Source organism: Patagioenas fasciata, chromosome 29, assembly GCF_037038585.1.
Source record: "Patagioenas fasciata isolate bPatFas1 chromosome 29, bPatFas1.hap1, whole genome shotgun sequence".
NCBI lineage: Eukaryota > Metazoa > Chordata > Aves > Columbiformes > Columbidae > Patagioenas > Patagioenas fasciata.
This window is the reverse complement of record NC_092548.1, coordinates 2,313,053-2,327,474: the sequence shown is the minus strand read 5'-3', so window position 1 is coordinate 2,327,474 and position 14,422 is coordinate 2,313,053. Positions and strand designations below refer to the sequence as shown.

Sequence of the window (14,422 nt, the reverse complement as noted above, 5' to 3'; positions counted from 1 at the left end):
TGGCCCCAGGGGATGTTTTCCACCCTTCACCCTGGTGCCAGGGTTTGGAGCCTGTGACGTGCTGAGCATGTTCTCAGCTCCAGTCTCTGAGTGCTTCTGCGCTGCTCTCAGCTTTCCGTACTGAGGACTGCCTCATGTCCTCAGGTGCCTGCTTAGCAGCCCCTTCATGCCCTTCAGAGCAGATAGGAGCACCTCATTTTGCCTAAAGGGAGGATGTATTTGCAACCCTTCAACATTAAAGAATCTTCCAGAGCTCACCTTCCATGGAGGAGAGGGAAAGAGGGTAAGACATCCTTGACACCATGGTGGGGATGTCTCGGACATTCCAGTGCATAAAAGGGAGGGGAGTTTGGTTCTATCTCACTTGGCCTCCTGCTCCCTCAATCCCCTGCTTTTCCCTTCCTCCCATCCCATCCTCTTCCATCCACCTCCTCAAACTGCTCCCTTCACCCTTCTGCGCTCCGTCTTTCTTTCCTCTTCTTGTCATTGTGGACATAGTCACTTTAGTATTGTAGATACTCCTCACCCCTGCCATTGCCCATACAATATACTGAATTTCTGTCACCCAGCCAAAATGTGCCGTTTCAGGAGCATTTTCCCTCTCACAAGCCACTAAACTGAGCAAAGATTTTTTTTTTTTTGTCTTAGAAGTGATATATTGCGTTGGAAGACCTTGCTGCTCCGTTTGTTGCAGGGACTCACTTCTACTTGGGTTTATAGTTTAATAACCCACTCAATCCCGTTCCATCACAACTCAAAGATGCTTTTGGTTGTGCCTCCTCCGGCAGGCACAGTATTGCTGAAAGACTGTATTGATGAGGATAGCTGAGAAGACCAGAGATCATCATGGCTTTTAGAGGCTGCACAGGGTTTGCTGGCTGGGTAGTTAACAGAGCTATATGTCTTTGATTGGGAAGCAAATCAGAGGCAAAGATCAATGGGAGGGAGATGGTCTGGACTAGGAGGTGTCCAGGCCCTTCTCAGAGCGTACTGCTTTGTGAATAAAACAGCAGGAACCCCCTAAGATCCCCAGAATTGACGGGAGGGTGTCTGCCAGGTGAATGGGGAGGATTGTCTCACATTCAGCTCTCTGCCTTGTTTCTGCAGCTGGTGTCGGTGCTGAGGGAGCTGAGCTACCTGTCTGGCAGCCGGCTGGGAGCCATCCCACCCACGGCAGCAGAAATCTATTCCTCCAAGGAGTCATACCGGCAGCTGGCGGCCAACTTGGAGCTGATGGTGAACAGATACAACAAGGTCCTGAAGACAGTCCTGGAGGTCGAATACCCTCTCATACAGGAGCAGCTGTGGGATATTAACTTGAAGCTGAAGAAGGCAGAAGAAACACTCAACTGGAAGATGGAGGGTGAGCTAGCTCTGTGTTAGGGCAAAAGAGGCCGTACAGGATTTCACAGAATCCCAGACTGGTGAGGGCTGAAGAGACCTCTGGAGATCTCCCAGTCCAACCCCCCTGCTCACGCAGGGTCCCAGAGCAGATCACACAGGTGGGTCCAGGCGGGTTTCAATGTCTCACAGAAGGAGACTCCACACCCGCTCTGGGCAGCCTGGGCCAGGCTCTGGCACCTCCCAGCAAACAAGTTTCTGCTCATGTTCAGATGGAGCCTCCTGTGTTTCAGTCTGTACCCGTTGCCCCTCACCCTGGTGCTGGGCACCACTGAACAGAGTCTGGTCCATCCTCTGACAGCCACCCTGAGATATTGATCCCATTGATCAGATCCCTCTCAGCTTCTCTTCTCCAGCTCAACAGCCCCAGCTCTCTCAGCCTTTCCTCAGAAGAAAAATGCTCTAGACCCCTCAGCATCTTGGTAGCCACCGCTGGGCTCTCCCCAGTAATTCCTTGTCCTTCTTAAACTGGGGTGCCCAGAACTGGACACACCACTCAGATGGGGCCTCACAAGTGCAGAGCAGAGGGGGAGGATTCACCTCCCTCGACCTGCTGGCCACACTCCTACTCACGCAGCCCAGGTACCATCAACCTTCTTGGCCACAGGGCACATTGCTCATGGTTAACCTGCTCACTTGGGTCTCATCAGATTCCTCCCATGTCCCCAGCCTCCATCACCTGGTTCCCAGTGACAGTTCACAGCAGGGCAGGGGACTCTCCAGCAGAGCCAGCACTGGGGAGACAAAGGGCAGCCCCCAGCCTGCCTGCTCCTTCCCATCTTACCTTGATCTGCTTGGGCTGGGGACAGGATCCTGATCCCTTCAGCTTCCCTCTGGGCTTTTGGGGAAGAGAGGCTGCCCTGTAAGCAGTGATGCTGAGGAAACGGCAAGATTGGGGTTTGTGAGAGCTGGCAAGGCTGGGGTTGAAGAGTCTGCTCCCTGCCCGTGCCAGCCCAAGTGACCCACTGTGTGGTCATGTCCCTGTGTCCCCAAGGCACTGCTTTCTCCCTGAGTTGTGCAGGGACTGGGACCCCTTGGCCCAGCCATCTGGCTTGGGACAGACTTCTCCCGGTGGGGGCCAGGGCCACCTCGTTATCCTTTCCAGCCAGATGAAATACTGTGGTTAGTGGTGAGGTTTGTGCACCGTGACTTTGGGATGATTTAACCAGTGTTCTTGCTTGATCAGTTTTAACTGCAAAGCAGAATGGAGGAAGACAATTTGTTTCCTCTTGGTGAAAGCAAACTGCTCGCTGTTGGAATATATATTTCTGTCATCAGGCTTGTGGTATGAACAGGAACAAGTGTCCTCCCTTGGGAACTTGCAAAGCAGAATTCCTCATGCTGAAAAACTCTTTCTCCATTGCACAACAAAGATGAAGGGACTTTCCTGCAGATGAAGTTCCCTGAATCTAAATGCAGCCCTCGCTGGTACCTTGGGCTGTCACAGCCTGTGTTTGTGGGGCTGTGGGTCCCTGCTCTAGTGACAGTGGCAGGAACACTCAGCCTGTTGTCCTTGTTCTCTCTCTGGTAGCAGATTAAATTTGGGTACGGGAAAGGGGGAAGTGTCAGACGTCCCCACGGTGCTGGTGCTCCTGGCAGAAAACAGAGGCTGCAGCTGTACCATGGATTGTTGGGGTAGGAGGGAGCTAGAAGTGACTCTTTTGGTTGAGGTGGTAAGTCTCTTGTGTTAATGATGGGTGAGAAATACATGAAACCGTGGGGGAAAAGTCTTATGGAGAGTGCACAAGAGCTTGGCCATGCAGCTCTGAAAAAAAGTAGTCAATCATCTCATTTTTTACCAGGTGTTTGGGATCACATCTCCATGGTGATGGATGATGTCCATGACCTCGAGCAGAGGATACAGAAAGCCAAAAACAATGTTGAGGAGATCCAGACCATCGTGGGATCGTGGGCGTCGCCCATATTTGTGAGAAGAGATTGTAAAAGAGAATCGCTGCTGAGCCTGGAGGACTGTCAGGACCGCCTGGAACGGCGTTACAGCCTTGTCCGAGAGTCAGGGCAGAGGATTCATCTGCTGGTGAAGGTGAGGGGGGACCTTCTCCAGGGGTTTGTTGACTCTTCATAGGCTCTGGGTGTCTCTCCGCTCTGGTGAAAATGTCCAGAGCTGCTTCACCTTAAAATTAACTCCCTTAACTCATTTGAAAAACTTACCTGTTGTTGATTAAGGAATACTTTGATGGGTGAGCTGGTACAGCTGAGTGTGCGGGGCTGCTGACCAGGCACCGAGTTTGGAGCAGGAGTGGGAGCCGATGCAGCCCAGTCTGGCTCCCAGTCCTGGTTCTTGTGAAGCCACTAGAGGGGAGTCGTGCATCAGGCTTTGGGATCCTGCTCAGAGGAAAAACTCCTCCGAAATATTCACCTTAAAATGGAGAGGCAGCTGGCTGTGGCTGACCTTTCTGCTTTAGGCTTGTTGTTCCTCTGTGGGAGCAGGAGGTGACGCTGTCAGTCCAGGGAGAAGCTGAGTAACAAGAAAAAAGCTGCTGTCTGAACCCTGGGTTTTTTCCAGTGGCTTTGCCAGAGCTGAGAGTCCTCTTTGCAGAGCAGGAGAAAGCCCAAATCTCTGCGCCTCACCTGCCCAGAGGTTTTAGCGTGTCAGGGACAGCACCTTGGCTGGAAGGCAGATGGATTTTAGGTCCAGCCCACTCCTGAGGGTCGCCATCTGGCCTTGGACTCTGGAGAGACTGGGCTGACCCTCTCTGGGACACTGAGCCCTTGTTGCTCACCTTACTTCACTGTCTGCACTCAGCCTTGGGCTTCTGACCCACTTCTGTACCCTCTGAACCCACGGTGAGGATTTTACTATGCCCACGTTGTCCTGCTGCTACAGCTGTGACAGGCTCAACCACCTCCAGCTACACCCAAAAGATGGGAACACTTCCTAAATTGACCGGAGAGAACATGGGGCTGTGGCCAAGGCAGAAGGGCTGGCACCGCTGCTCTGGTGGCTCACAGGGCAGGACCAACTGCAAAGCAGCATGAAGGTCCTGGGGAGGGAAAGGCACCGTGGCCCAAAATAGGATGTCCCCATGCCTCTGTCCTGCTGTGCTGGTCAAACCTGGAGGAACAGCAGCAAAGGGGCCAAGAGCTGGTCTGCTGTGTTTCCCTTGGGTGTTCAGGTCTTCTTTTGAGCAGGTGAGTCTTGAGGCTGCTGAGAGAAGAGCACAGAGAGTTTGGGTACGTGCACCCACAAGCACAGGCAGGACAGTGAGATGCTGGCTTGCATTGCCCTTTTGCACCAGGATGAGGCCTCTGGAGTAAAGGTTCAGTAGAACACCAGTGACAAGGGGGCATTGTCAAATACAAGGGCATGGGACGGTGAAGAGGGGGTGGTGCTTTCAAATGGGCATTCCCATAGTGTTCAGTCCTGTGAAGTTCCCCTTTCTCTTGTGTCAGCAAAATGTGGAGGTGAGTCTGCAAGGCACCAGAGCCCTGGCTTGCTCTGTTAACAGTTTAATCACTCAGCGTTGATGTGTAAAGTTGGGGAGCAGCAACTCTGGGTTGACTCAAGCCCAATTGGCAATGCCACTCTATCTTGAGGAGGCTGAGGCCAGACCTTCTTGCTCTCTGCAACTGTCTGAAAGGAGGTTGGAGCATGGAGGGGGTTGGTCTCTTCTCCCAAGTAGTAAGAGATAGGATGAGAGGAAGTGGCCTCAAGTTGCACCAAGGAAAGTTCAGATTGGATATTAGGAAAAAATAATTCACAGAGAGGATTGTGAAGCTTTGGAATAGGCTGCCCAGAGCAGTGGTGGAGTCACATCCCTGGAGGTGTTAACAAATGTACAGATGGGGTTCTTAGGGACATGGGTTAGTGGTGGAGTTAGGTTATGGTTGGATTCGATGATCTTGAGGGTCTCTTCCAACCAGAATGATTCTATGATCTCATGTGTGCCAAGCTGCCATGCCACTGGGAATGGCACCCTCTCCTGTGTCCCCAGAGATGAAATACAGCCGGCTTTGAACCCCTGGCAGCAGACTGCAAGCTGGACCTTACGTTTTTTTTGAGCCCGTGCCTGTGTTGAGAGCCCCTGGCAGGCTTAGGAGAAAGAGCCCTCAGAGGGCATAGCAAGGCCGGAACAGGATCACGGCAGAGCCTGGGAGGTGCAGGGGATGGATACCCAGGCTGGTCTTGTGGGTGTGGAAGAGGAGACGCAAGAAGGATGGGGCCATTCTGTGGCCTAGAAAACCGTGAATTTCCTGACTGTGAACTTGCCTGGAGGTAAGGAACGCAATAAGCTGAGAAGGGAGGCTGTAAGCCAACCCTTTGTCTTCTGATCCCAATCTTTAACTATTTTCACTTGGTTTATTTCAAAACCCTTTTCTGAATTTTAAAGTTCTCTTGTTTTGAGATGACCATTTGTAGGGCAGAGGTGTAAGCAGTCCACTTGGAAGGACTCATCCACCCAAGGTAACATTATACAGGCCACAAGGACTGAGGCTTCATGCATTGGGATGAGCCTTTGGCCCAGGTCTGCAAAGCACCCTTGAGCCCTTTGGCCTCAGAGAAGAGGGAGGAGAAGGTTGCAGGGCTGCTAAGTCTCTCACGCACTCCATTTTTACCTTGTGATTATTTTGAGTTGCTTCAGATGACAAAGCAGCCCTTGACAGAAGGAGAAAATTGTGGCCATGCTACCAGCAGCAACATCCGTCTGTCTGGTTTCTCACCCCCCGCAGGGCTGGTACCTGTGTGCTCATTGCCATGAGTCCTCAGCTGTGGGCAGCTCTTGTAGGACAGACTCAGCCCCGCTGTATTTCAAAGTGTCGTCTTTTTCTTCCAGGAAAACCAGAGCCTCTTACTTGCAGACCCAGCATCTGACATCTGGAAGGCCTATGTGGATGACGTGGATGAGATAGTTCTGGATGGATTCTTCACTGCCATTGAGTGCTCACTCAAGTACCTCCTCGAAAACACAGGTAACTGCTGGTTCCTCAGCTCTGGCCGTGATACCATCTTCAGTCTCACCAAAAGGAAGTTTCTGTTTTGTGCTTTGACTTGTGGTGGTCTTTCTACTCTGCCTCTTGCATTGTCTACAGCAAGTGCTGGAGGAGCCTCCAGACTCAGAGGGTAACTCTGTCCCCTGGTCACTGGAGCAAAGCCTTGCTCAAGGGAAGGGACAGAGATGACTGTGCACCATTTGCTGGGATTTGTGAACAGACAAAATTGAGGCATCATTCCAAGTCTGTTCTTGGGCATCAGCCATCTCCTGACCTCCCATGCACAAAGCATCAAGGTGACACAACCTTTCGTTTGTGGAGAGTCTCAAGAGTTGGTTCTGTGGATGAAAGACATGAAAGAAAAACCTCCATCACTGAGGAGTGAGGAGAGGGGTCACCAAACCAGAGCTCCTGCCTAAGGCTGCCACGGAGGGTCACTCTGCTGAGAGCAGCTGTGTCCAGCTAAAGCACATCTTCAGAACGCTTCCCTCCTGGATGTGGAGGCACACTGAGCTGGAGAATTGCATCCAGTTCCTCACCATCTTGTTAAAAACAAGCACATAATTTCACATTTGTGAAACCAGTTGGTGTTTTATTTTTTCATGCCTTTCTCCACTAAATTAAAGAGCCTCTTGGTTCCTGTTGTTTTTCTCCTCTTTAAGTACTTATGCGCTGTAATTGTTCAGCTCTCAGACTCCCTTTTGATTAGCTGAAGAGCCTGGTCTCTTTAAGGCTTCCCTCCACAGCATTTTTCCGGTCCTTAAATCACTTGTGTCTCATCTGTTCTCCAGTATCTCCTGTGGGTACCAGAACACCAGCTGGTTTGGCAGCCTCCCCTCTGCGTTGTGTGCAGACACAATGTCACTGGACCCAGCGAGTGGGTGTCCCACCTGCCTGGTGTCCCTGTGGGGCATGTGTGTGTCTTGTGGTGGGATGTTAGTGGTGGCTCTAGATCACTTTTCTCCCCTTCAAAAATAACCTGGCACCTCTGTTCTTCCCTACCAGATCCCAAGGCAGGGCTTCCTCCCCTGTTTGAGGTGCAGCTGGATTTGGTGATCCCAGATTTGATATTTCAACCCTCCTTGGACCCTGGCACAAACGACGGCTTCTACGACGTGGTGGAAGGTCTTCTCAACGACATCTACCGGATCTCATCGCTGGTGCCCAGGCTGGCTGAGCACAGCGGCTTCCTCCACTACCAGGTCCGTGGCTGTGGAGCTCCCTCACGCTGTGTGGCAGTGAGGAGGTGCCACGCTGCCCCCGCATCACTGCGAGCTCCTCTCCTCTTCTCTCCAGGCTGACATGGAGGACATGGCTGACCTGGCCGACATGCGCCATGAGCTGATGGGGCGTGTGCAGGCCGTGATGGCGGCCTGCTGTGATTACCGCAGTGCCTTCGACCACTACTCCTACCTGTACGGGGAGGACAGAAAGGAGTTCTTCCGCCAGTTCCTCCTCTACGGGCACATTCTCACTGCGGCAGAAATCGAGGCCCATGCAGAGAACGGGGTCCCTGAGTCACCTCCCACGCTGCAGCAGTTCCGAGAGCAGATTGACTCCTACGAGAAGATCTATGAGGAGGTGAATCGCATCGAGCCCATCAGCGTTTTCCAGAGTTGGATGAAAGTTGATGCTCGGCCTTTCAAAGCGTCTCTGCTGAACGTGATTAAACGGTGGAGCTTGGTGTTCAAGCAGCATCTCATGGACCACGTCATGCACAGGTAGGAACCGTTCTACCTCTTCTTCCCAGAACCAAAGTGGGTTTCTCTTGTGTTGGCTGGGCTTTATCATTTCACACTGATAAGCAAAAGGCTAATACAGGAGCAAGAGGAGGGGGCACACACCCCCTGCCAGCTCCATCGCATCTCTGCTGACTTTCATCCCCTCGTCTCTGCTGGGAGCAGCTGGTCCAGCTGAGTGTGTAAAGTGCAAACAGTTCCACGAACTCGGTACCATCGACATCCTGCGAGCTGATGCTCCTACGACCTACTGTGTGGTGTTGGACAGGATGTCTGTTTGTCTGTTCATCCTGGTCCAACTAATCTAATCTCTTCTAGGGCTCTATGCTTATTTTGTTGAATTTGCCATCAGTAAAGCTGCATTAATGCCATGAGATACTTGCTCCGTTTCTAAATGCAGTGCTCTTTTGAGTGCACTCTTTGTAAAAAAAGTAATTTGGGTTGCCTGGCATGAGCAGTCATGGGGAGGCAGTTTCAAGGTTACGAAAAGGAGGAGCTTTGGATGTAAGTTTTGAATTAACATGTGTTCCCTGCTCTGAATAGCTGCTCAGCCGCCTGGTCTCTGCAGGATGATGTGTTAGGTGATTTATTTGAGTAGTAGCAGCTGAAGGATGCCACAGGGCTTGGATGCTTACGAAGAAATATTTACAGACATATGTACTAGTGAAGGCTGCTGCGTGTGGTGGCTGCTGTGATCTCTTGTGTTCTTTTCAGCACGATGATTCCTGTGCAAAGAGGTTTTTGCATAGGTTAGAACAGGCATTTAGGAGTTCTTATTAAGAGCTCCTGACTCAGCAGTTTAGTCTTTAATAGGTGAAGTGTTTAGGGCTCTGTTTTGGTCCAGCAGCATCCACAGAATTTAAGCGGGCACTTCAAAAGTAAGCGTTTTGAGAAGGGAAGAATGGAAAGGACCAAAGATCCAGGAGCCCATCAAGCTCTGCTAACAGTGTCCAGCAGCTGGTGAGATCAAGAAGCAGGTAGGGAAACTTCCCCCAAATAGTCTCCTTGTCTCTAACCATTCATACCTGAGGACTTTGAGAGTCATGGGTTGTACCTTTGTATCTAAAGACCTGGATGGATTTTTTTTTCTCCCACAAATGTTCGGTTGCTTTTCTGAACCGCTGTGAATTTTTAACATCTGCATCCTTCTGCAGCAGAGACTTACCCTCTGAAATAAGGCAGCGTGCGAAGAAGAATCCCTGTTTGTTGTAGCTTTACAACCTACCAGGTTCATTTGTTGAATTCTTGTATTGGAAGAGATGACATGAAAACTGTCCTTTCAAATTCACTCTCTTCAGACCACAGACCCGAGCTCACAGGTCTCCCTTATAGAATCATAGGATAGAGTCATAGAATCTGTTTGGTTGGAAGAGACCATCAAGATCACAGAGTCCAACCATAACCTAACTCTGGCACTACCCCATGTCCCTGAGAACCTCATCTATATGTCTATCCAACCCCTCCAGGGATGGTGACTCCACCACTGCCCAGGGCAGCCTGTTCCAAGGCCCGACAGCCATTTCTGTGAATAATATTTTTCCTAATACCCAATCTGAACCTCCCCTGGAGAAATTTGAGGCCATTTTATCTTATCACTTGCTACCTGAGAGAAGAGACCAACCCCCTCCATGCTCCAACCTCCTTTCAGACAGTTGCAGAGATCAGGTCTCCCCTCATCTCCTGTTCTCCAGGCTGAACAGCCCCAGCTCCCTCAGCTGCTCCTCGTAAGACTTGTGCTCCTCAAATGCCTTTTCTCCAACCTGTGAAGTCCCAACCCATTTATCCGTTCCTCACAGGAAGCTGTAGCACATCTATGGATCCCTGTGAGCATGAACTGTGGTTCTGATGCCCTCAGCATGTTGCCATGTGATGGGCAGAGTTAGCCAGGCCTTTCCCTCTCCGTGCCAGTCCAGCTGCCTGGATGATTCCGGTAGGAACTGCTCTCATTTGGTGCTTTCCTGTTTTGTGTTCTACAGCTTGTCTGACCTGGACGAGTTCATAAAAACTGCTGACAAAGGTTTGAGCAAAAAGGTTGAAAAAGGCGATTATGATGGTTTGGTGGAGATCATGGGGCATCTCCTGGCCGTTAAGGAAAGGCACAGTGTCACCGATGCCATGTTCGAGCCCCTGAAGCAAACCGTCGAACTGCTGAAGACGTATGAGCAAGAGCTGCCGGAGGAAGTCTATAAGCAACTGGAGGTGGGTGAAAAGCTGCGGTGGACACGGCGGTTTGCCGAGTAGCCAGCGTCAAAGAGCATGAGCTTAAGAGCATTGCAGGAATATTTAAAGCCCCACTCCCTGTCATTAGAGGGCCTCAGTGGATAGTATTTTACTATTGTGGGATGTGCCTTAATAGCTCTAAATTTTGGAGTTATATTGAGATTTTTCTTTTAAAGCAGAGATTAAGCCTTTTGTTATGTATGAAAAACATAGAATTGCCTGCTCCAACTCTCAGCGATTACTCTTGAAAAAAATTAATGCATTTTCAAATACATCTGTTAATTAGTTTGAATTATAATTATTTTTAAATAAGCCAGTTCTTGGCAACTGTGGAGATGGGAAGGATAATGTTGGCAGAGGAGTCGCCTTCTCATAGGACTTCAGTCCTCCACTAGGTCTATAACACCCAATCTGCTTGACCCAAAGGACATCACTGGCAGCACGTTATGAAAGTATTTCAGCACCTTTCCACATCTGGCCCTGATGAACCAATTTTTCTTTGGGGAATTCTTCTCATTTCTGGACAGGGGACCATGAGGTGAAGGTTGGAAAAGCCTGTGGGATGCCCAGCCAGCCTTGGGGAACTGGCAGCAGTCACCATGTTACGGTGGAGGAGCGTGTGGCTGCATACTGATGGATACCCCTTAGTCACGGGGCGTTGTGTGCAGAGGGCTCTGTGTGGGACACCAGGTTTAAGGCAGAGCTTTTTGGGGAGAAGTTCCTCCCTCTGCTGCAGGCTTGGATGGGACCTGAGCGGGGTTCAGCAATCCCCCAGTTTTCTGCTGGTGCAGCCGTGATCCACGGGTGGTTGTATCACCAAATCTGACACGGGTAAGGGTCCTAAAGATAACTGGATTCCTACAGACACCCTGAAAAACAGAAGAGCTGCATTAAATGAATGTTTTGGCTGCTACAGCAGCTTCAGTTCAGCATAAAAAATGGTGCTATGGGGAACCCAGCTCTGCTGATTCCTCTGCCCAAGAGCTGCTTGCTTGGTGCCTGTTTGTGCGTGTAGATTTGAACAACTGATTTATTTTTCTGACAGAAGAAATGAGGTATGCAGGGCAGCCATTCAGATGGAGGAGATAACAAAACAGTTTCGTTCTTTCTGGCAAGTGACAGCAACACATAGTTGAATAATTCATTCACTGCTGTGCACAGTAGGAAAACCAAAGTAAGTTCCTCCAGGTACCGCTCCCTCCATGGCCATGAAGATGGATGGGCTGGAGCTGATAGTTTGTATGAGAAGGACAAGGAAGCAGCTCCATGTGTGCCCTGCTATGGTCATGGATAGTGATTTCTACAGAGACTGGAACATGAAGTGCCAGAAAGAGACCCCTCAGGAGGGACTGGCCCTGCTCTGGCCGCCTCTGCTGCCTCCAGGTTATTTCGCTTCTTTGCATAGTGTTGGTGCATCTCCATTAGTCTTCTCAACTATGTGCACTGGGATGAAAAGAAGCCCAAAGTCTTTCCTGTAGGCTGGCACAGTACCTGGGGAAGTGGGAGAGCAAAGCTGTGGGACTTGAGGACAGCAGAGCCCTGGCTGGTGTCACTGTCTGGGGTGAGGATTTGGCTCGAGAAGTCTAGTGAGAAGAGAAGAAATCAAATCTCTTTCTAAATAAAATCCCAGGTGCAAAGGGTGGATTGTTAGCAGTGCTGTGCACCAGCAGCTTGGATGCAGTCCTGAGAAAGAAACTGTCTTATTTAGTACTAATATTATACAGGCAGGCTGGAGGGATTTGCCCCAGAAAGCTCTGTAGAAGTCCTTCTGGCATAATATCTTCTGCTCTAAGAGCTGGCTGGAAATTTCCCAGGCTCTGTTTCTTAATTAGCTCTGGGAAGCCGGACGATCTGATGAACTCGCATCCTCAGCCCACCCTCCTGCCTCCAGCCAGCTCTGGGTCCCGCTGGGGTCGGTGTCAGGAGAACTGTGCTCTCTCAACCACCGAGCCATCCTGGGAGCCCAGGATCTGGTCTGGGACCCTTCTTCTGAAGTTATTTAACATGTTTTTGCAATCAGAGCAGTCAGTTTTAAAGTCTCAGTCTTCATTCGTCTTCAAAATTGTGGATAACTGATAAGTTTTATCCCAAATTGTGTTTAGCTTTTGCATCACAACAAAACTTCCTTGCAGTTTTAGGCATGGAATCTGTTGCTTTTCCTGTTCTGTGGTTGTCCATAAACAGATCAGTCACATCTTATATCAAATAGCAAATACTGCCTACCGTCATTTAAATTTTGCTTGCAGGAGCTGCCAGAAAAATGGAACAATATAAAGAAGCTGGCGATAGCTGTGAAGCAGCGTGTGGCTCCTCTGCAGGCGGACGAAATGACAGTTGTGCGCAAGAGCTGTGCGGCGTTTGATGTTGAGCAACACAGATTCAGAGAGCGATTTCGGAAAGAAGCACCATTCAGGTACAGTGAAATTATAACATCAGAGAAGCCCTGAGGAAGAAAAGCTTCATGGGATCATCTTGGAGTGTCCTGAGGATGTGTTCTTGAACCCTTGCATACATTTCCTACCTGCTCACGGTGTTGTATCTGTTATGCCCTGGGTGTTTTGTCCCTGCAAACACTGTAAGGTGTTAGCAAGAGATTCAATCTGGATGCTGAGTGCACAATATTGCTTAAAGGGGTTGTCAGCAGTGCCATGTGGCTGCACCATCAATGGGTACTATAGATGTATCATGTCTGCTTTGTGTCTCAGAGGCACCATTTGTTTTATGTTTTCTTTAGAAGTTGTTACAATATCACTTATGAAGAATAAACATTTCTTTCTAGGTTTGACACCAAAAAGCCTTATCAACTGCTGGATACAAAGCACATTGAGATTAAACAAATGGAGTCAGCCATGACCTCGATTTATGAATCAGCTGGTCTGTTTGAAGTCATAGTGCCAGGCTATAAACAACTGAAGCAGTGCCGAAAGGAGCTGTGTCTTCTCAAAGAGCTCTGGGATATGATCTCCCTTGTGGGCACTTGCCTTGATGACTGGCAGACCACCAAATGGGCGGATATTAACGTGGAAAACATGGATCTGGAGTGTAAAAAGTTTGCAAGAGAGATTCGGAATTTGGATAAGGAGGTGAGGGCGTGGGATGCTTTCACTGGGCTGGACAGCAAGGTGAAGAACATGCTGACGGCCCTGAAAGCTGTGGCAGAACTTCAAAATCCCGCCATTAGGGAAAGGCACTGGAATCAGCTGATGCAGGTGACGGGTGTGAGGTTTGTGATGGACTCGGACACCACGCTGGCTGACCTCCTGAAGCTCAACCTCCATAACTTTGAGGATGAGGTTCGTGGCATTGTGGACAAAGCGGTACGAGAAATGAGTATGGAGAAAGTCCTGAAGGAGCTAAAAATGACTTGGAGCACCATGGAGTTTCAGTATGAGCCTCACCCCCGGACGAACATCCCGTTGCTGAAGTCAGACGAGGAACTCATAGAAACTTTAGAAGACAACCAGGTGCAGCTGCAGAATTTAATGACATCCAAATGTATTGCTTTCTTCTTGGAGGAAGTGTCCATATGGCAGAGGAAGCTGTCCACAACAGATTCCGTCATTTCTCTCTGGTTCGAAGTGCAGCGTACGCGGTCTCACTTGGAGAGCATATTCATAGGCTCAGAAGATATACGGGCACAGCTTCCTAAGGTATGAAATCCCAAATCCTATTTTTCCTGTGTGGAAAGCGTTGAAGAAGAGCCTCCATTACACAGAAGAAGGTTGTCTATATTGCCGTGTTCCCCCAAGCAGGACTGTTCTCTTGCTGCATTGCTTTCTTGGAGGCTCCCTTAATGCTACAGCAGTTTCCCCAGTGTTGCCCCAGGCTGTTTTTGTACTGTTGGTTGTGCCTGAACCCTGCTGAGAAACTGTTTTTCCTCCCCTCCACCATTGCACAGCAGATGCAGAGTTCCTGGAGGCTGAGCAGGAGGCTGCTGGCTTCCTTCAGTGATACAGGCATGTTCCCTCTTTCCTTGGAGGGGAGAAGACGGAGATAATTACTCAGATGGTGCAAATTGTCAAATCAGAGCTGGACCAGGCAGCTTTGCAGTATCCGCTTCCCTGCCTCCAGTGCTGGTGCAGCAGGAGAGCAGCTCTTCTCCCACTTCA

The 14,422-nt window shown here is 50.0% G+C and overlaps 1 pseudogene; it reads left to right on the top strand.

Annotated features, from left to right (window-relative positions):
- Positions 1-14,422, top strand: part of LOC136113845 (dynein axonemal heavy chain 9-like) — a 248,318-nt pseudogene that overhangs the window by 30,966 nt on the left and 202,930 nt on the right.